Source organism: Crinia signifera, chromosome 8 (assembly GCF_055691185.1).
Source record: "Crinia signifera chromosome 8, ASM5569118v1, whole genome shotgun sequence".
Lineage (NCBI taxonomy): Eukaryota > Metazoa > Chordata > Amphibia > Anura > Myobatrachidae > Crinia > Crinia signifera.
In genome coordinates, this window is record NC_139224.1 from 96,968,298 (window position 1) to 96,990,861 (window position 22,564).

The window sequence follows — 22,564 nt, forward strand, 5'->3', positions numbered from 1 at the left end:
TAGCAACAATAAGATATAAGGAAGATCTAAATAGTAAAGGAAGAGAGAAGGAAGGTAAACAGACACAAGAGGGGTGTAGGGAGACAAGTAGCACTGCATAGGCGAATTGCACTTTACTTAAGGGCGCGAGGCTGACTGTAGTAAATGTTAGCTCTAGTGCGAGTCATCACTCCTGCGAGTTAGGGGGGGAGCTAGGAGCTAACACCTCCCATGAATCTTTACTGAATAGCGAGAGACCCTGAGATTCTCTGAATTCACTCCATTTGAACCACCTCAAATGGATCGAAGAGGCCGAGGAGGAATACCAAGCATTCGTCGTCTCAAAGAGGTACTGGTTATGTACCTTGTTAACAATTTGTCTAACTGAGGGTATTTCTGTCGACTTCCAGAGAAGTCCCATAGCCGCTTTGGCGGCGATTAAGATATGTCTCAATATGTACATGTCCACTCCAGAAATTGAATCGGAATGGTGTAGTAATGCAACTACCGGATTTAGCTGGAGGTGAGTTCTAAGTACCGCATTAATAAGGGAAGATATTTCAGCCCAAAATGGAGTTATTAGTGGGCATTGCCAGAATATATGAAGTATAGAACCCACATTGCCACAGTTCCTCCATCACAAGTATGAGACAGTCGGCCAAATAGCATTTAATCTTTTAGGAGTAAAGTAGGTCCTGTGACAAAGTTTAAAAAACATTTCAGCATGTTGTAAACACCTGGACATTCTGAAACCGGAGAAAAGGATAGAGTCCCAAACTTCTTCGCTAAAAGACACATTAAGGTCCGTTTCCCACTTAAGCTGGGCGGGTAGTTTCCCCTGCTTAGTTTCAGAAATTAAATAGTCATACTACCGGGAGATACCGCCTTTGTGTGTCCGGCTATGCATTTTGGAGGTGAGGGATTTGGGGGCAGGTAATGCAAGCGCCGGGCCCGTTCGAGTGGCTGAGAGCCAATGGCGAATTTGCAAGTATTTATAAAAATAATTTTTAGATAGCCCAAATTTCTCCTGTAGGACGGAGAATTGCAGTAGAGATCCCCCCTGAACCAAATGGCCCAGGGTGGAAATCCCTGCATCGATCCAGGAATCCAGATTCAAATTGGGAATAAATTTAGAAACGGCAAAGAGCGAAATCTCCATACTCGGTAGGCATATTCCCCCGACACCACCTAGCACCCCGGACCACACCTCCAATGTCACTTAAGTAGCTAGGCTAAGCTCCGGTCTGTTTGGGATATCCCGGGGAGGGATCCAAAACAGATCCGTGAGAGGGATATTTGAAGACAGTGACCTCTCTAGAACAACCCATGGCTTCGGAGTCCTAAGGTCGAACCAGTCTCTAGCCTGGCTTAACATGAAAGCAATGTGGTATTTTTCCACATCAGGATAACCGACTCCCCCCAGGGCCTTTAGTAGTGCCACAATCCTTCTAGATAAATAGGGTTTCGAACCTTTCCAAATGTACTTAGTGAAAAGGGTATTGATTTTGCATATTAAGGACTTGGGAGGTTTTCTAGGGATTGCTCGAAAGAGATAAATAAGTTTGGGGAGAAGGATCATTTTAGAGGCCGCAAGTCTACCCAACAAAGAGACTTCGTGGATAGACCACTCAGTTATTAATTTTTGGAAGGAGTTAAGGAACGGCAGAAAATTGCATTCAATCAAATGTGAATCTCTAGTAACAACCACTCCCAAGTATTTAATTGCTCTCCCTTGCCACGCATAACGATACATGTCTTTCATGCGAGCCACCTCTACTATAGGGATATTAAGTGGGAGGGCTTGAGTCTTGGATGTATTAAGCTTATAATAAGATACAGAGGGATATGCCTCCAAAACTTCATGAAGGGCAGGCAGAGAACTTTCCGGCTCTAGCAGGCAGAGGAGGATGTCGTCTGCGAACAGACAGATTTTGTGCGAAATGTTTCCTATAAACGGTCCGGCTATCCGACTATCAGATATAATCCTCTCCGCAAGGGGCTCCATAGCTAACACGAATATAAGCGAGGATAGGGGGCACCCCTGCCTAGTGCCATTAGTTATAGGGAAGCTGGAAGAAAGACAGCCATTCACGGACACTCTCGCGGAAGGGCAAGTGTATAAGGCGAATATAGAGTCTAAGAACCAGCCACCAAGGCCAAAGAACAGTATTTATTATTCAGTAAAAGGATCACAAATATATGTGATTATTGATTAGATGATGTAATAAGTGTAATATTGCATAGACATGATATTGCTATATTGATGTGAAACTGCAGCATTATGAAATGTATGTGTCGTGAAATGCATACACGTGAAGTTGCATATACATGAAGTGGTAAAACTGTAAATGAAATATGAAGATGCAATTACAATATGCACATAGGAAAATGCAAGGCAAAACATATGCAATACACATAACATTGTGCATACAAACATTGCATTATAAGTAAAAAGGAGACGCTACAGTCTAAATAATACATAACTGTCTAATTGGGTTCATGGAGACATCGTTTTGAGTGATAAACTCACCACTGAATGTTATACCAGGCTGGACCATGTGAGGTTTGTCTGCTTGAGTCCATGTGGTTAATGGAAAATGGCTGATTGCAGCTTCTTTGGCCCAGAATGCATTGCCAAACTAGCTACAGAGATCAAAGGACAACAAAATACTTCTGAGATAGATCTGTACTGACCACTGGAGGGAGTTGACTATGCAAATCACAGAAACAAATGAACAAGACAGAAATCTATGCTGAAAAGCATGACATTCCCATCTAGTATCACTGATACCATATATTAAACTCTAAGATGATAACCGTAAGAACAGTTCAGATACTGGTCTGAGAATCTACTTTTTACAGATCTTGACCTCAACCTTACGAACTTTTCCATCCTTACTTGGGAATGTTTTGGTGACATGACTTAAAGGCCACTTGTTACATTGTGCCTGACAGTCTTTGACAAGCACAATGTCACCTGATTTTAGGTTGTGTGTGGCAACTTTCCACTTGCTTCTTGGTGGCAAGGTAGATAAGTACTATCTTTTCCACCAGTCCCAAAAGGTGTTTGTAGGGTTTTCGGTACTCTTTACCTAGAAGGGCGCCCGTCGCGGGCATCGCGGGTACATTTATGTCTGGCCGCGACGCGACCGACGCGATGCCCGCGATTTCCCATTGAAACCCATGTTAAACATGGAAATCGTGTCGGTCGCGGCCGGCCATAAATGTACCCGCGATGCCCGCGACGCGATGCTCTCGATTTCCCATAGGAATCAATGTTAAAAGGCGCGATGGACCCGATTTTACTGTTAAATGGCTCAATGGACCCGATTTGGCCATAGAAATCAATGTTAAATGGGCCACAGAGCCCATTAACCCTTAAATGTCCCCCCCAATTTTTAACGCCACCCCACGATCCACGCGAACCCGAAGCGTGGCGAGCGCAGCGAGCCCGCGAGGGGCGGCGGTACGCGTCCTCCGACCTTTTCATGCCCTACTATCCACTAGGGCGTGGAGTGAGAATATAATAGTGTGGCGAGCGCAGCGAGCCACCGAGCCCGAAGCGTGGCGAGCGCAGCGAGCCCCGTGAGGGGACGCGGATACCTTCACAGGTAGACGCGTCCCCTCGCTGGCTTCACAGGTGTCGGCGTCGCCACGGACACCTGTGAAGCCCACGAGGGGACGCGTATAACTGTGAAGGTATCCGCGTCCCCTCGCGGGGCTCGCTGCGCTCGCCACGCTTCGGGCTCGGTGGCTCGCTGCGCTCGCCACACTATTATATTCTCACTCCACGCCCTAGTGGATAGTAGGGCATGAAAAGGTCGGAGGACGCGTACCGCCGCCCCTCGCGGGCTCGCTGCGCTCGCCACGCTTCGGGTTCGCGTGGATCGTGGGGTGGCGTTAAAAATTGGGGGGGACATTTAAGGGTTAATGGGCTCTGTGGCCCATTTAACATTGATTTCTATGGCCAAATCGGGTCCATTGAGGCATTTAACAGTCAAATCGCGGTCAATCAGCCTTTTTAACATTGATTCCTATGGGAAAATCGCGGTCATCGCGGTCATCGCGGCCATCGCGGCCATCCCGATTTACCCGCGATGCCCGCGATGACCGCGATGACCGCGATATTTACTCCCGATGACCGCGATTTCAATCGCTGGCGCCCTTCTAGGTAAAGAGTACCGGGTTTTCAACTAGTTTCCATTGACAGATCCAAAACCAATCCAGATCCCAAAAATTATGGTAGATACAGATCCAAAAAGAGCCCCGTGCACACCCCTAGTTATATATAGACAAGCCAAGGCCTTAAGTCAACAATTAACACAAAAGCTTGATTCCAGTTGAAGACAAAAATGAAACAAGAAACTCACAGGCTTTCACACATGCCTCAATGTATGGGGTGTTAAACCACTAACAGGAGAACAACATAACCATTCAGTTTCAATCGAATCAACAAGGAATACAACTTAAAACATCAAATAGCCTACAAAATTGAGGGTGTCATATATCTACTTGAATGCCCATGTGGCCTACAATATGTGGGCCAAACAAAATGAAAAATCAAAATTAGAATTATAAAACACATACACAATATAAGAGGAGGCTTAACCACAACACTAATAGTCACAATCATTGGCATGGTGGAAACTTAAAAACTAAACTAAAAAAGAATGAGTCACGGATTTATGAATGCAAAATATGCCAGCAAGATTGAATATTGATATTGAACTGAATGGAATTCTTTATAAACACTACTACAACACTTCCCATTAATATGCTGAAACAGGTGATTGCCACCTCTTTTAGATACAATGTCTGTTTTATTAAATAAATTTATTTGGGAAAGAAAAAAAGTTTCTGGATGAGAAAGTTTAAAAGAGTGTAGACTCGAAACACATTGGTCCAGACATTGGGAGCCACCAACTCAGTAATGGAACTAGTGGCTGGTAGGCCCAGGTGCAAGCATATGCTACCCCCACTAAAGAAAAACAAGGCAGTTAGTACGTTATTGCAATGAGAGCCCATGGCTGTGCTCACCATAAAACTGTTTCTTCCCCATGTGACCCCCTGTGTGCCCCAAATAGTGGTAGACAGGAGAAGAGAAATAGTGAGAGATGGAGAGCAGGAGAGAGGAGGATTAGTGGGAGACAGAAGAGGTGAAGAGAGGAGGAATAGTGGGAGATGGAGAGCAGGAGAGAGGAGGAATAGTGGGAGATTGGAGAGAGGAGGAATAGGGAGAGATGGGAGAGCAGGAGATGAGAGGTATAGTGGGAGAGTGGAGGAATAGTGGGAAAACAGGAGAGATTAGAAATAACGGGAGAGGAGATACAGTAGGAGGAATAGTGGGTGAGAAGAGTGGATAAATGGTGGTAGAGGAGAGAACAGGAGAGAGGAGATATAGTGGGAGAGGAGAGAGGAAGAATATTGGGAGACAGAAGAGAGAAGAAATAGTGGAAGAATGGAGAGCAGGAGAGAGGAAGAATAGTGGGAGAGCAGGAGGAATACTGGGAGATGGGAGAGCAGGAGAGAGGAGGAATAGTGGGAGAAAGGAGAGAGTTGGCATATCTAATGCATTGTCCCAGCACTATAAGCCCCTGCTCAGTGAGCTGGACCTAATGACTCCTGCTCTTGCTTATCTGAGAGAGAAGAAGAATGCTGATCTGAACCCTGGGGCTAGCAAGGATGTAATGTCAGTGAGAGAAAGGTGCATGTGCACTGTAGCAGAGATTGCATCTATGGTCACTACTCATACACTGCTCTTACAGAGCGGAAACCCACACTGCTTACACACATCGCACCCCGCAACACACACACACACACTTACCTACAATGCACCCTTCACATTGCTCTTACACAGAGCGCACCCCCACACACACACTCACTGCTCTTACATACAGCGCACTCCCCACTGCTCTTACACACAGTGCCCCCAACACTTCTCTTACACAGTGCATACACCCCCACACACACATACTACTCTTACACACAGCGCACTTCCTGCTGCTCTTACACACAGCGCACCACCCCCCTGCTGCTCTTACACACAGCGCACTTCCTGCTGCTCTTACACACAGCGCACCACCCCCCTGCTGCTCTTACACACAGCGCACTCCCTCCCACACTACAGTGGCAGAGTCTTCCACGGTCCATCCTAGGGGTGCAGTGTGTCAGCGGCACCAGCAGCTGGGTCTTCCATATCAGCAGTGGCAGGGCAGGTTGCCACGCCCACTGATGAGCTGTATGTCCTCTTCAGTGGTGGCTCCTGCTGCACTCAGCTAGCGGTGGGCCAATCTGCCCCTGGGATTCCCTGTCTACTGGTCATGTCACGTCCATAAGACAAGCTCCGTCCCCTCGTGGCTGAACGGCCCAAAAACATCATGCAGGGTTGAGGATTAGAGAGGAAATTGGGTTAGTTTTACAGGGCAGCAGGTCACAGGTGTCTGTGGGCCCTTTCAATGTCGCAGGCCCCAGTGCCATGCACCGGCTGCACCGCTGGTAGTTCCGTCCCTGCTCCAACTGGAAGTGAATTACCAAATTCCGCTTCAGGCAACGTCGGAGGAAAAAGAGGCAATGTCTGGGTGCTGTTAAGGCTGAATACCACATTGAAGCACAGGAGGATCCGACGTATGTTAGGACAGTTAAGCCTACCGAGGACCTTTCCACATCATGTGGCCAGTCTGTTCAAGAACACCACCTATTCCCAGTACTCCTGCACCAATCAAATTTTAAAAAAGAGCTTCAAACATTTGCCTTGAGTAATCACCCTTTTTACTATATTATGGCCCTTATTCAGATCAGTTTGCATACAAATTTGTTCTCAAAATGGGCAAAACCATGTGCACTGCAGGTGGGGCAGATGTAACATGTAGAAATAGTTAATTTTAGGTGGGGTGTGTTGAAACTGAAATCTAAGTTGCAGTGTTAAAATAATGCAGCCAGTATTTACCCTGCACAAAAACCAAATAACTCCCCAGAATCTAACTCTTTCTATACATGTTACATCTGCCCCTCCTGCAGTGCACATGGTTTTTCCCATTTTGAGATCAAATTTGTACTGCAATCAATTCTGAATAAGGGCCTATGTGTGTGGTTATTTTTACAATATCATTCACCTGTAAGCACAATTACGTGTCGGCAATTGTATTATTTGTTATACAAATACATATATACAAGCACTCCATTCTATATCTTCTAATTATGCGAGAGTAGGCAAGTATGGCCTAAAATTTCACAAATGTTGTAATATATATTGCCAAGCCTTGCCAGAACAGTGAAGGAAATTATGGCAGCACATGGGGTACCGACCCATACTAATGTCTATATTTTGGAATAAAATGATCAAAAAGCACATATAGCATGGGTGTGATGTTTGGATGTCTACGTACTTTTGCAAATATCGATCATGGGGGTACGTCAGACCAGATTGCATGTGCGCAAATTCGCAGTGACACCACCACGCTAGAGAGAAATCCCACCTTGCGAATTAATGGGCTCGATGTGTGAATGGATGTGTACAGCTTCACATCTGTTTGCAGCTGTGTGAAAATGTTGAAATCCCTTTCGTAGCAGGCTCACATCTAAAGATCTTTACATTGGGCTCAAATCATCACAGGCGCCATGTAGCCAAAGCCTTACGATGGTGCAATGGAAAAAGTCATATCTGAGCTGGAGATGACATCACAAACACTAAGCCTAGAATTTTCCCGGACACTCCCAGCATTTTATCTGGTACGCCTGCATTTTTCTTATCACTCCCCCTAAATGGTCGGTTTCCACCCCCAGAACCCCCACTTTTTCTCTATGCACGCCATTCGCAAGGTGATTGACAGGAAGATGTCCTGTCAATCACCTTGCGAATGGCGTGCATATAGAAAAAGTTACAGCACTTCATCACAGGATCGCCTTGTGCATTCCAACTGAGAGCCTTATGCATGCACAGTGTATCAATGTCTGAATTGGGCCCCGTGTGCATTGTATGTGCATCAATATAAAAAATATAAAGTTATGTGTTTTAGTTAACTATATTTAATATCACTATATACTTTTAGAAATGTTGAAGAAATATAATAATGATCATGGGTTACTGGAATGGGGAAGAATGACAGACATGTGGAAGTAGACTTATGAATTAGTATTTTTATTAGTTTTTGAGATAATAACAGTGTATATTGTCTTTCAATGCAAAATAGGTATTTGTAATAGACTAAGGCACTTTAGAAAGTCCCCAAAATCATGCAAATCATGCAATGATTTATTTGAAAGCTACAGTATGTATAGTTTTGCTTAAATAGATATTTTAAATAGTGTGAGAATCAATGCTGACAATAGCTGTATATCTTAAATCTGAAAAACACAACCTTAAAGTCAGTGGCAAACATACCTCCCAACTTCTTGAAGGAAGGAATTGGGACCCTCGCGCGGCATAGTCGCGTCAAAAAGGGAGCACATGCAAATGATGCCAGCAGCTCACGCCCCCTTTTTGCGTGGGCCGCCGCCGCCCAGTGTCCTATTGCTGAATAGACACTGTGCGCATGAGTACAGCGTATATTCCTTCAGGCTGGGGGGGACTCCCAACTGCCCCGCTTTGGGACACTGCTGGCCCCGGGAGGCACGCGGGATCATCCCCAAAAAACGGGACAGTCCCTTCGAAAATCGGGACTGTTGGGAGGTATGAGCAAACGCAGGACTTTTAGAGGAGGGGTTTCCAAATGTAATCCAAAATCTTCCACTCTGCAGCACATTGGAGTAAGTACGGGAGTCTAGGGGAGCAGTAACAGTCTTTATACTTTGGATACAGTATTAATATTTAACAGTACAGATGGTCTACAACAGTGGTTCTCAAATTGTAAGTCTGACCACAAAGTGGTTCCCGACCTTCTCAGCATGGGGTTGTGACTCCATGTTGCTGACCATCAGGCTGATAACTTTTCTAATCTCAGTCAGTAATTCAAGGAGTCTGAAAAATCTGTTGAATTATTTGTTATTTTAGACTCACATTATTTTGTGTCTCCACAATGCTGCCATGCATGTGCTGTCTGCTGAATACCCATGTAATGTGATGACCTTCTGCAGTAACTTGCTGGGGTCCTGTAATTATTTATATTGTCTGATGGGGCCCCATAGCAAAATAGTTTGAGGACCCCTGGTATATAGTATGGGCTTTTTTAAACATTTAAATACGATAAGTGGTCAGGAAAAGGTTAAACATGCCATAATAAATACATAAATAAATACACAGATATAATAAAACCAGTACTGCTTTTTCTAAGCTTGCAGTCTCCCACCTCATGTTAAAGCTCCAGTCTCTTCCTCCTGGCAGCTACTCTCTGGTCTATTGCAATGTTTGAGGGCTCAACACAGCACAGCAAACCTGGTAGAAATAGCTGCTCCCACAGGGCATGTGCAGCAGCTCTGCTTTGTCCCACTGATGTGGTGACAGCTCTATTGATCATATTATATACCAGTGATATTGTTGTCATAATTTAAGGCACTTGCCAAGAGGAGGGGGGAGGGAGGGTTCTGTGCAACCAGAAACCCCCTCTGCGTTTGCCTATGACTTTAGTGACTGTACAACATCTTTGTTTATTTAGGAAAAACTGTAAACCTGTTGCTTGCCCCACTGCTGATTTGTGAGCAGTGGTAGTCTCAATGGTTCATAAAGTGGAACAGTGAAATTTCCACCATGGTGGGAATTTTGCAGAATAGTTGGGGACTTTGAAAAGCCCAGCATAGGCAGGTTAAAGGTAAAAGAGGAGGGGATGAGTTGGCTACAGATGAGAAGTGGAACATCCTGACCTGTGGTACAGCTGCAACAACCTGGAGCTCAATCCATTCAAAACAGTGTGGTAGATTTTAGGAAATTCAGCTGGTGTATCTCTGCTAATGTTTGCTGACAGTGTTGTGTCACTAGTGGACTTCTTTAAGTTCCCGGGGACCAAAATTACCGGTGTCCTTAAATGGGGTCCAACACTGATGCCATCTTTGGGAAGGTGCAGCAGAGGTTGTTCTTCTTAAGGCAACTTAGGAAGTTCAACGTTCCACAACAGCTTTTGCTCATCTTCTACTTCGTGATTGTTGACTCGTACTATGCTCCTCAACACTATTCTGGTAACGATCCACCAGTGAGAGTGATAAACGCAGGCTTCAAATGGTGGTGAGGAAAGCCGAAATGATCGTTGGAGCTGATCTTCCTCCATTTCAGGATCTGTATCTGTACAGGGCAAAGAAGTGGGGAGTGAAGAAAGTAACCATCAGGCAAGCAATATAGGGCCATACCTGTCAAGTCTACCAGACAGCTCAAAAATGTATTCCCCCAGGAGGTACATTAGGCAGCCAGTGGAGGGTGGCTTAATCCCAGGTATCCCGGGATTTCCAGGATTGAGCATTTCCCAATTCTGAATTCTGGGATAGAAAAAATGCCCCAGGATTGGTAAACCCTAACTGTAAAGGAACATGGTCCATAACTAACCAAAACTTTCTCCATAACAGATAACACTCATTTAATTGCTACAGTAGAGGACTTGCACTCCATGGGTAATAATGTCCATCTTAAATATAGAAAGGGGTTTTTCTTAGCAGTCTACCTCTTGGGAAAGCACTGCACCCAACCCTGATCCAGAAATATTAGTCTGCAACACAAACTGGGCCAAATATAATAGGGTGAGAGTTTCAGAAAGTGAGAGATTTTGGGAGAGTTTTCCCATTTTTTTTAAAGCAGCAGTTACATGGAAAAATCAACCTGGTTTTGCAGTGTACATGATTGCCACTTTAAAAAAAAATGGAAAACTCTCCCAAAATCTCTCACTTTCTGAAATTCTCACCCTATGACATTTGGCCCAGTGTTTCTAAAAATCAAGTGTTTACAAAACGGGCTCTGCATATAAAGTTTGCTTTAAAACTCATGTGTGATGTTGTCAGACTGCATGCAGGTGTGTGACCGTTACCTGGTGTTCCAGTTCTCCTTTTGGCACTGCTTGGCTGCGACCTGTCTGCGTCACTCGTCTGCAATTCAGAGGGCGGAGGGACAAAGGCACCCCCTGGGATGACAATACCCCAAAACAAACACACAGAATGGTCACTACACGTGAGAACGGTGATCAAAATAATATATTTTACGGCAAGAAGGATCAAGGATCACCGCTGTGAAAGAGGTTAAACAATGCAATGACAATAACACTGGAATGCAATAATTGGCAAAAGATATAAAGACAGTCCTCCCTTATGATATTGTGCCCGATGGAGTAACTGTGGCACCATAGGCCGCACTTCGCACAATACACTGCAATACACTGTTCTTAACAATAAATTCAGTGAAAGACAAAAGAATAATAAGTGTCCAGGTACAAAAGAAAAAATCCCTGAACTGCGCAGTTCTAAGTATTTGGTACCTTTCTGGCCTAGATGCACCATACTTGCAGAAAGACTAATAAAATGAATTTGTAATCCAAGGCAACGGAAGTTTCCTGAACTTTGGCAGAATGCCAGCACTGTAAGTCAACTCCACCAAAGAGGTTCCAATAAAGGCTGGGCTGGCCTTTATGCTGTAAGGCAGCTAGCAACTTTTTTGTTTGTACCTGAAGTATTTTATAGAGGAAAGGGCACAGGTATAATCAAATTCCTAGGGACAGGAGTGAGGCCCACTTCATGGGTTTATTCCCCGTCGAGTTTACAGGCGAAGGCCGGCCAATACATATCAGTATATATCAGTCTGTCACATTAGGGAATTTACCCTTTCTTTTCAAATACATTTTTGACTATTATTATTTGCCTCAACTGAAACCAAGCCCAAAGTGTATGTATAAAAAGATCACTGCATAACTTTTTTTATGTCATAATATTAAATAAAAGCTTTGTTTTATTCTTTAACAAATACGTATTTAAGAGTGACCCACAAAAAGGGTAATCTTTTCTCCTTGTTTTTCTATGCTGAATTGGGTGCAGCCTACCAATCTTAAGGTCATCCCGAGATTTCTAGGCTTTGCTAATTATTATCAGAGATGTATTTCTTCTTTCTCTTATATAATGGCTCCAGCTGTTGCTCTCAAAAGGGAGCAAACACCACGTGTTGGTCTCCCCAGGCCCAGTAGGCATTTCAAAAATTAAAGAAGGCCTTTATCTCAGCTCATGTCCTACGACATCCTAACCCTGATTTGCCATTTGTTGTTGAGGTGGATGCTTCCGAGATAGGAATCTGGGCAATCTTATCTCAACAAGATAAGCAGGATGGTAAGATCCATCCTTGCGCTTTCTATTTCCAGAAATTCTTTTCCGCAGAATCTAATTACAACCTGAGAAATCGCGAACTCCTAGCAATCAATGGAGCATTAGAGGAGTGGAGACATTTGCTGGAGGGTGCAAAAATCCATGCGACTATCCTGACAGACCACAAAAACATACCTATTTGGAGTCTGCTAATAGACTGAATGATGGATGCTTTGTCTCAGAGCTTTGCTTCGGTTCAAGAATCTAGGGATCTAGAGAATCCACTTATTTCTCCTTCTCAGATTTTTGTGAGAATTACGCTTATAGCTGGAGAAATGTTGTAGACAAATTTTTCCAGAGATTCACATGTGTAAAACAGCAGGACATCCAGGAATCTCCAAGACGGAGTTGTTGTTTTGTGCTGTCTGGTGGCCCTCTATGGCTAAGGATGATAGAAGTCTAGTCTTGGCGTGTGAAATTTGTGCCAGGAACAAGTCCCCATGGGGTGCACCTGTAAGCCCTTATTCATTCCTTCAAGACCATGGAACCATATCTCTATGGATTTTGTTGTTGGCCTTCCTGTATCCTCTACTCACAATACTATCTGGATCGTGGTGGATTGTTTTAGCATAATGGCACATTTTGTTCCATTAAAAGGAAAACCTTCTGCCAAATTATTAGCCTCATTATTTATACATGTTTTTTGTTCTCACGGTTTGCCCCAAAGAGTTGCATTGGGGTACACAGTTTATTGCATCATTCTTGAGATTTTTCTGCTTGGCTTTAGGGAATAATGTGAGTCTTACCATCCACAGTCCAATGGTCAGACGCAGCAGGTCTTTGGAGCAATATCTCCGCTGTTATATCACAACGACTGATCTGAGTATTTACCCATGGCTGAATTTGCTTACAATCATGCATTTAATTCTGCTACCAAGTTATCTCCATTTATGTAATGTACGGTTGTATGGCTGATTCATGAAAGTTGCAGGGTGCAAGGTTGGGGCTGTACGATGGGTTTGGCAGAACCTCCTTGAACTGCAGGTGCTGCAACTCTCTTCCCAAAGATGAAAGAGCACCTTAAAGGTCAATACTTCAACTCTGTTGACAGGGTGAAAGCTGCCGTTCGGTCCTGGTATCCACAACAACCACCAGCTTTCTGCTCTGATGGCTTTGTCCGACTCGTCAAGCGTAGGCGCATATGCGTGGAAAGATATTCTTTCTATCAGGTGCCTACAGATCAGCCAATCTGAGGGCAGCAATTCTGATCTGGACAATCAGATTATATCTAAGGATCTAAAAATATTCTTTTCATTATGCCCAGCATTTGGATATATATAATATATCTTTTTTGCTATCATGTACAATCAGCAATTTGATGGTGTTGTATATCATGTATATCTATTTTAATTTTTTTCATATATATATATATATATATATATATATATATATATATATATATATATATATATATATATATATATATTCCTATAATGTTTGTTGACACTTTTTATTGTTCAATTATATATGTATTGATTTGTTTGTATGGATACACCTGTGGAGGGGGTGGTCCGGTGACGGCCAGGCGGGGAGACGCAGCCGGTCACCTCCCTCACTTTACGCAGTTTCACGCTATTTAAGGCCTGTCATTTTTTTGTCTCACTTATATCCTGACGATAGTGCCAATAAAAGAGAGCACTGAAACGTTGATTTAATCAAAGACACTGTACTGTCGTTCTTCTAATATATAGCTGAGTGCCGCACCTACTTCGTGTTTGTACCCTGCTGGAGAACAGCTGTGAGGGCATCAGCGCCAGCTAAACACCGGTCAGCTTGGAGTGCCGGTCCTACCGAGATTTTATATATATATATATATGTAATGTTGCCCAATGCCCGGCACTCCTGCGGATGTCATTTTGTATGACCCGGTGCCCTCCTGGTGGACTTGGTGTGTCCTTTGTAGATTCTAGGATGGAGGTAGGCGGCACTCTCGGATTTTCAAATGCAAACAAACTTTTATTGTGGTGACTCCAACATGTTTCGGGCGTAGCCCGTCCTCAGGGAACAATTCACACTGTGCAATGTGCTCAAATAAATACAAAAACGCTGTATAGGAAAACCCGCCCCCGCCTCATTAGCTCCTTACAACACTCACCTGTGGGCTCCCCTGCAGACTGTCTCACCCGTCCGCCATTGCCACGCTTTGCTGGCTCAGACACCGTAGTAAGAGCTCCGTTGCCACTCAGGCTTCCGGCTTCTCCCTCTGATGTCATCAGCCCTCACCGCGCGCCATATGGAACGCACAGGGAGTCCAAGCCTCGCTCTGGGTGCCGCTTCAGGGATACGTTGTCAAGGCAACTGGGCGCTTCTGTGAAACAAATACAAATACAAAACATTTATAAGAAAGTGTGTTAAAAACGTGAAATAAGAGACCTTTACAGGTCAATATAAGAGATACCAGTCTGGCATCATATATTAGCTGCAACTTATTGCAGCGGTGCTTTTAAAAGGTGTAAAAAGTTAATACATATAACATACGTTTAAAAAAATGGCTCAGCAGGTATATGACAGGTCAGCTTTAACTTATTATACTGATTTTTCTTTTCAAGAAGCTGCACCTGTCATGAACAACACTTTGCTTGTTAAATAAAATGTTGTAACCCGTGTTGCTCATTCAGGCCCCTGGGGGCCAGCGTGTCTAACAGGTGAATCCACCTGGCTTCTGCTTGCAATAACTTTTTCTTCCTATTGCCCCCTCTGGCTGTGGCTGGGACTTGATCTATTATCTTTGATCTTATGCTCGCCAAACTGTGTTTGTGTTCTACACAGTGGTGTGCTACTGGTTGGTCACTTCGCCCTGTATCAATTGCCTGGCGTATGGCCAATCGATGGTTGGCCATACGTTTCTTGAACTGGCATTCTGTCTTGCCCACGTAGTATAAACCACATGGACAAGACAGAATGTATACCACGAATTTTGATGAACAGGTCACAGAATGCTTTATTTTAAACTTTTTCCCTGTGTGTGGATGATTCACAGTGTCTCCAGTAAGCATTGAACTGCAGGTTATGCAGCCAATGCATCTGTAGCATCCTTTGGGTCTAGATAAGAAGTGGGATGGTACACTTTTTTTCACTAATGTGGAAACATCAGTCTTTACCAAAAGATCTGCCAGATTCCGCCCTCTCTTATATGCAGGCATGATTCTGGTATTGTGCAGGCTTTTCAACTCACGGTCTGTGGCTACTATCGGCCATAGTGCTTTGACCTGTTTAGTGGTGTCACTACTTTCTACACTGAATTTAGTGACCATGGGGATTTTGTTTCCTAAAGATTTTTCTTTAGTGGCCCCTATCAGTGCCTTTTTTCTCGGGGTGGCCAATACTTTTTGCTTAATTTTAACCAATTCATCAGTTTTGTAGCCCCTTTGTTCAAATTTCTTTTGCATGCTGTCAAGTTCTTCTTTTACTCTATCCTCTCTGCTAGTAATGCGTCTCACCCTAAGCATTTGAGAATAGGGCAAACCCCGCATTAGGGGGATAGGATGGCAGCTTTCCTGTCTCAGAATCGTATTACGATCTGTTTCTTTTACGTATAATGATGTTTCAATTTTATTATTGATCAACTGTATCTTGACGTCGAGGAAGTTCACCATCTCCCTGCTTAAATTGTAAGTGAGCTTTATAGAGCTGTCACTAGAGTTTTGTATCCTAAAGATGTCTTCTAGCTCGCTAGGGGTGCCTCGCCAAAAAATAAGTAAATAATCAATAAAACGTAAATACAGTAAAACCTTCTCAGCATGTTGGACTGCAAAAAAAAGCTTATGGTCAATTTCATTCATGTACGCATTGGCGTAGGATGGGGCCACATTGGATCCCATCGCTACGCCAAGCCGTTGGCGGTAAATCACGCCATTAAATAAGAAATAGTTCTTATGCAACACCATTGATAATAATTCCATGAACAAAGAGATAGGGGGGCCAGTGTACTGTGGACTGTTTCTAAGCAAATTTTCTACTGCCTGCATACCCTCTTGATGTGGTATGCAGGTGTATAGTCCAACTACGTTGGCGCTACACATGATAATATCATCTGGCAGATTCCCCAATTTGTTAAGGCAGTCAATCAACTGATTGGTGTCCTTCAGGTATGACCGTGTGGCCTGCACACAAGGGTTAAGTACTGCGTCCAAGTACGTGGACACCGGCTGATAGAGGGACCCCCTGGCCGAGATGATAGGTCTGCCAGGGGGCCTCTCCAAGCCCTTGTGTACTTTTGGTAATGTGTAAAATGACAGAGTAATGGGGTATTCTGTACTCAATGCTTTACCCAGTCCTTCTGATATGATGGCATCACGGACTGCAGCAGACAATACCACCTCCAATTCCTTCTTATACTCCATAGTGGGGTCTTGTTTCAAAACCTCATAAATCGAGGCATCTTCCAGTTGTCTCAAGCATTCGTGGATGTAATCAGGGAGATCCTGTACTACGACAGAACCCCCTTTATCTGCTTTCCTTATGACGATGTAATTTCTTTTTTGCAGGTTGGTAAGGGCTTCTTTCTCCAATTTTGTCAGGTTTTGGTGACCACCTGGATTGTTATTCTGGTTTGTTGCCTCCATCATTCTTATCAAGGTTTTGATTGATGGGCTTGTTACTGGGGGGTCGAAAGATGATCTTTGTTGTAATTTCTTGACCTGAAGCGGTATATCAGCCCCCTTAGGTTCCGCTGCAGGTTTGTCCTTAAAGAACTCTCTAAGGCGTAAAGTCCTTCCAAATTTATAACAATCAACCTTCCACTCAAAGTTATCTCGTGTGTGACTTGGTACAAATGACAGCCCTTTAGACAGGACTGCCACCTCCATCTCATTGAGTGGTGTCTTAGATAAATTGAAGACCAGTTCTTTCAGGGGTGGCTGCTTTTTCGGCTTGCTTTGCCTCTCGGTCTGCCGACCGCGCCGCGTCCGCCTCCTCCCCTGCCTGCGGGTGTTTTTAGACCCGCCCGGGTCCGAACCCCTAAAGGGTGGATATTTTCCGTGAGTGTGGGAGTTGGATTATCCATATCGCTTGCGGAGGTGCTGGTCCCTTCATAATCAATGTGTGATGGTTGCTTATGTCGACGTTTTTTCTGTCGATTGGGGTTACTCATTTGTGGCCCCGCCGTGCTGAGCCACTGGTATACCCGATTGGTTTCATAATCGGCCTGCACCTTCCTGCGTTTCTCACGTTTATATTTAACCAGTTCTTTTCTATAGGTTTCAATCTGGTTCTTCAACTTACTGCACCAGTCGACTTGTGTGTCGGCATTGATCGTAGACAAGTTGGTATTTTCAAATGCTTCAATTTTGGTGCGATTTGGTGGATTCACCTGTTAGACACGCAGGCCCCCAGGGGCCTGAATGAGCAACACGGGTTACAACATTTTATTTAACAAGCAAAGTTTAATAAATATATTGTATATTTAATATATGTTGAGTGTTGTTCATGACAGGTGCAGCTTCTTGAAAAGAAAAATCAGTATAATAAGTTAAAGCTGACCTGTCATATACCTGCTGAGCCATTTTTTTAAACGTATGTTATATGTATTAACTTTTTACACCTTTTAAAAGCACCGCTGCATTAAGTTGCAGCTAATATATGATGCCAGACTGGAATCTCTTATATTGACCTGTAAAGGTCTCTTATTTCACGTTTTTAACACACTTTCTTATAAATGTTTTGTATTTGTATTTGTTTCACAGAAGCGCCCAGTTGCCTTGACAACGTATCCCTGAAGCGGCACCCAGAGCGAGGCTTGGACTCCCTGTGCGTTCCATATGGCGCGCGGCGAGGGCTGATGACATCAGAGGGAGAAGCCGGAAGCCTGAGTGGCAACGGAGCTCTTACTACTGTGTCTGAGCCAGCAAAGCGTGGCAATGGCGGACGGGTGAGACAGTCTGCAGGGGAGCCCACAGGTGAGTGTTGTAAGGGGCTAATGAGGCGGGGGTGGGTTTTCCTATACAGCGTTTTTGTATTTATTTGAGCACATTGCACAGTGTGAATTGTTCCCTGAGGACGGGCTACGGCCGAAACATGTTGGAGTCACCACAATAAAAGTTTGTTTGCATTTGAAAATCCGAGAGTGCCGCCTACCTCCATCCTAGAATATATATATATATGTATATATATGTATGTATGTATGTATATATATATATATATATATATATATATATATATATATATATATATATATATATATATATATATATATATATGTATGGAGAGGGTACCATTTCAATGCGCTACAGGAAATGTATGGGCAGCAACTAAGTGGGTCCCCCCTGTTAGTGGGGGAAGGGGAAGAAATAGCAAACAATGGACAAAGTGCGCCCTCCTAGAATATATCCACCACCAATAGAACAAATGGTGACAATGTGGTCACGATACAACAAATTTAATATAAAACAGGTAAAATATGACAATAAAACAATTTTTTCATCTGTGTAGGAGTCATGGATTCTATAACGGTCAGTATACACAAAACCCAACGCGTTTCGTCATTAAAACGACTTCCTCGGGGGTAACCGTCCACAGGTGACTTAATGTATTTCAGTCACAGTGTAATACAGCTTTCATTTGAAAGAACGTGAGGGAGTGGATCCTTAGCAGATCTCAATCCTGATGCCTGTCAGCATCTAAAATATGAACAATTTCCTATACCAAACGAAGGATAAAAGATGGGATAATATTCTGAAGAAATTCAGGATTACTCCTTGGTGTGGTACAAACAGACCTCAATAACTTTAGCTAAACAGCTAGAACAGGGACCAGACTCCAGGTTACCCCTGAGGAAGTCGTTTTAACGACGAAACGCGTTGGGTTTTGTGTATACTGACCGTTATAGAATCCATGACTCCTACACAGATGAAAAAATTGTTTTATTGTCATATTTTACCTGTTTTATATTAAATTTGTTGTATCGTGACCACATTGTCACCATTTGTTCTATTGGTGGTGGATATATTCTAGGAGGGCGCACTTTGTCCATTGTTTGATATATATATATATATATATAATGATGATTTTCAAAAAAATGAAAACAGGAGGCGGCACTCAAAGAAAACGTTGGTAAATTGTATTAAAGCATAAAAGTGCAAAACTGGTCAGTATACATGGTCAACAGTTTCGGAGCTGGCGCCCCTTCCTCAAGACCACTGACACATCAACTGAATCAAACAGAACATAGTGGTGAAGTGCAGAAAACAAAAAACAGAATGCTGTAACAAATTGCATTTAAATAGTGTAGCACTTACGTGATACCAGGGCATTGCAGGACGCCAGAAGCAGCTTCCTGCTGTGTGTGTAATCACCTGACCTCTGACATCAGTCATTTGTCCTGGCGTCCGTGCCTGTGTCTGGACGGAGAGAGCAATAAATCAAAGTTGTGTTAGGAGCAGTGGTGCAAGTATGGCGGGGTGGTACGGCGTACCAGTAAAAGGTAAAAGATATACTGCCGGTACCCCGTACCGCCATAACAAATGCCCCCCAAAATGCTCAATGCGCATGCGCGCATATGGAAGTGGCGGGGGGCGTGGCCTGCGCCGCCCCGCCACAGCTGATAGCGTTCGGAGGGGAGCGCATCGCGCGTATCTCCCTTTCCCTCCCTGTGTCACTGTGACACAGGCACCTGCTCTCCAATCAGAGCTCGCGAGCTGGCAGCCAATCAGGAGCCAGCCCGCGAGAGAGACTGCAGGGCTGGAGAGTGGAGACACGGAAGATGCGCTCCCCTCCAGTACTCCAGGGAAGAAGCAGACAGCGGCCCCAGGGAAGATGCAGGCAGCGGCGGCGGGGAACTAGAGGAGGGGGAGAACACCTGACGGTGAGTTGCTGATGAATACTGTGGGGTCATTCATGTGTGGCACTGTAGGGGCAGATCTGGCACTGGGGGCATATGTGTGGCCCTGTGGGGGCAGATCTGGCACTGGGGGCATGTGTGGCACTGTGGGGGCAGATCTGGCACTGGGGGCATATGTGTGGCACTGTGGGGGCATATCTGGCACTCGGGGCATATCTGGCACTGCTGGGTCATAAGTGGCACTTTGCAGGCATATGTATGGCACTGTGGGGGTGTATGTGTGGCACTGTGGGCATACTTAGCACTGTGTGGGCATATCTAGCACTGTGGGGGCATATGTGTGGCACTGTGGGGAATATGATATTTGGCACTAGGGGCATATGTGTGACACTGTGGGGGCATTTATGTGCGGCACTGTGGGCATACCTAGCACTGTGAGGGCATATGTGTGGCACTGTGGGGGCATACTTAGCACTGTGGGGGCATATCTGGGACTAGCGGCATATGTGTGGCACTGTGGGGGCATGTGTGGCACTGGGGGCATACTAAGCACTGTGGGGGAATATCTGGCACTAGGGGCATATCTGGCACTGCTGGCGCATATCTGGCACTTTGGGGGCATATGTATGGCACTGTGGGGGCGTATGTGTGGCACTGGGGGGGCATATGTGTGGCACTGTGGGGGCATATGTGTGGCACTGGGGGCATACTTGGCACTGTGGGGGCATATATGTCTGGCACTGTGGGGGCATATATGTGCACAAGCCCAAACAGAAATGTCATTGTGTTTTAAAGTTTTGTCATGTAGCCACTCCCCCTCGTGTCATATGACCACGCCCATGACCACGCCCACTAAGAAGCTTTTTCTACTTGCACCACTGGTTAGGAGCGCTCTGTCCCTGTGTAGGGAGACGCATGTAAACATAAGTGGTGAAGCATGTTAAGTGCCTGTGCCGTGTTGAAGATATAAAGATTTAAAATAGATTTTTTAATCCATTTTAAATCTTTATATCTTCAACACGGCACATGCTTCACCACTTATGTTTACATGCGTCTCCCTACACAGGGACAGAGCGCTCCTAACACAACTTTGATTTATTGCTCTCTCTGTCCAGACACAGGCACGGACGCCCATCCTGTTGCCAGGACAACTGACTGATGTCAGAGGTCAGGTGATTACACACACAGCAGAAAGCTGCTTCTGGCGTCCTGCAATGCCCTGGTATCACGTAAGTGCTACACTATTTAAATGCAATTTGTTACAGCATTCTGTTTTTCGTTTTCTGCCCTTCACCACTATGTTCTGTTTGATTCAGTTGATGTGTCAGTGGTCTTGAGGAAGGGGCGACAGCTCCGAAACTGTTGACCATGTATACTGACCAGTTTTGCACTTTTATGCTTTAATACAATTTACCCACGTTTTCTTTGAGTGCCGCCTCCTGTTTTCATTTTTTTGAAAATCGTCATTATATACTTCTGATGTGGAAGGCACCTCACCTGTTGACCTATTGGATATACTAAGTGCCGGTCCTCTCGACCTCTTATATATATATATATATATATATATATATATATATATATATATATATATATCATATCCGTCTGTATTGCTCCTGTTCGAGTATATTCTATAGTTCACCTGTCATCCGGTTTAGTTTGTCTGGTATTTTTCAGGTTCCAGTATATTTTCCAGTTCTTCAGTCATCTGGTCAAGTCCATCTGTTGATTCTCCGGTTCTAGTATATTTCTAATTTCTTCAGTACGTTAGTCATCTGGTCCAGTCCGTTTGCTATTACTCTGCTTCTATGCTTTCTTCAGTCTACAACTTATTCCGGGTTCTGGTCCTGCGTTCCTGTGTATCAAGTCTCCTAGAATCAGAATTGGCATAGAAGGCCCAGGCAGGACCCAGTATTAGACTCTCTGCCCGAAGTGTATATGTATTCATCATTCTCATCTGTAATTGGTTGCTTTTCCTAATACGGAAGCTCATGTGTTTATATATAATTTTTATATAATTTTTAAGGAGCGAGAACTTCTCTCTGCACTGGAATATTAGTACAAGTGAAGTATTCATTTTGATTACTTTTAAATTGAGGATTTTCTATTTTTTGGGAACAGTTAAAAATTATAGAAAAATATTGTTTAAGCAAATAAATGTGCAACTTCTTTTTAGGCTTACCTAAAATGCCTGCTAATTTTTCTAGTCATTTTAAAACCCCTGTAACTACTACCTGCAATGTTAAAATAGTTGGTAAAGCAGGTAAATGCCACAATGCCTATAGCACAACCCCCCCCCCCCCCCTTCCTTTGAGCGAATCCCCATACTAGGATGCAAGTGAATGTGTGCACTTACACATATGTTCGCATGTGCCCGCACAGAGGAAATTCCTTCTCCATCTCTCCCAATGTCTCCTCCCTCTCTCATTCATTCTCTCTTCCTTCCCCCTTCCCTTCCTCTTCCATTTCCACCTGTCCCTTCTCATTCTCTCTCTCTCCCATTCCCCCTATTCATTCTCGCTTTCCCATCTATTCCTTCTATTTCTACCA

The 22,564-nt window shown here is 44.2% G+C and overlaps 1 protein-coding gene across 1 annotated transcript in view; it reads left to right on the plus strand.

Moving 5' to 3' along the window:
* Positions 1 to 21,133: 21,133 nt before the first annotated feature.
* The window catches only part of LOC146026288 (coagulation factor XIII B chain-like), a 75,158-nt gene continuing 73,727 nt past the window's right edge, over positions 21,134 to 22,564 (plus strand). The window contains exon 1 of the mRNA XM_083156815.1: positions 21,134 to 21,246. The gene's annotated coding sequence lies outside the window, so the exon portion shown is untranslated. The remainder of the gene's footprint in view (positions 21,247 to 22,564) is intronic.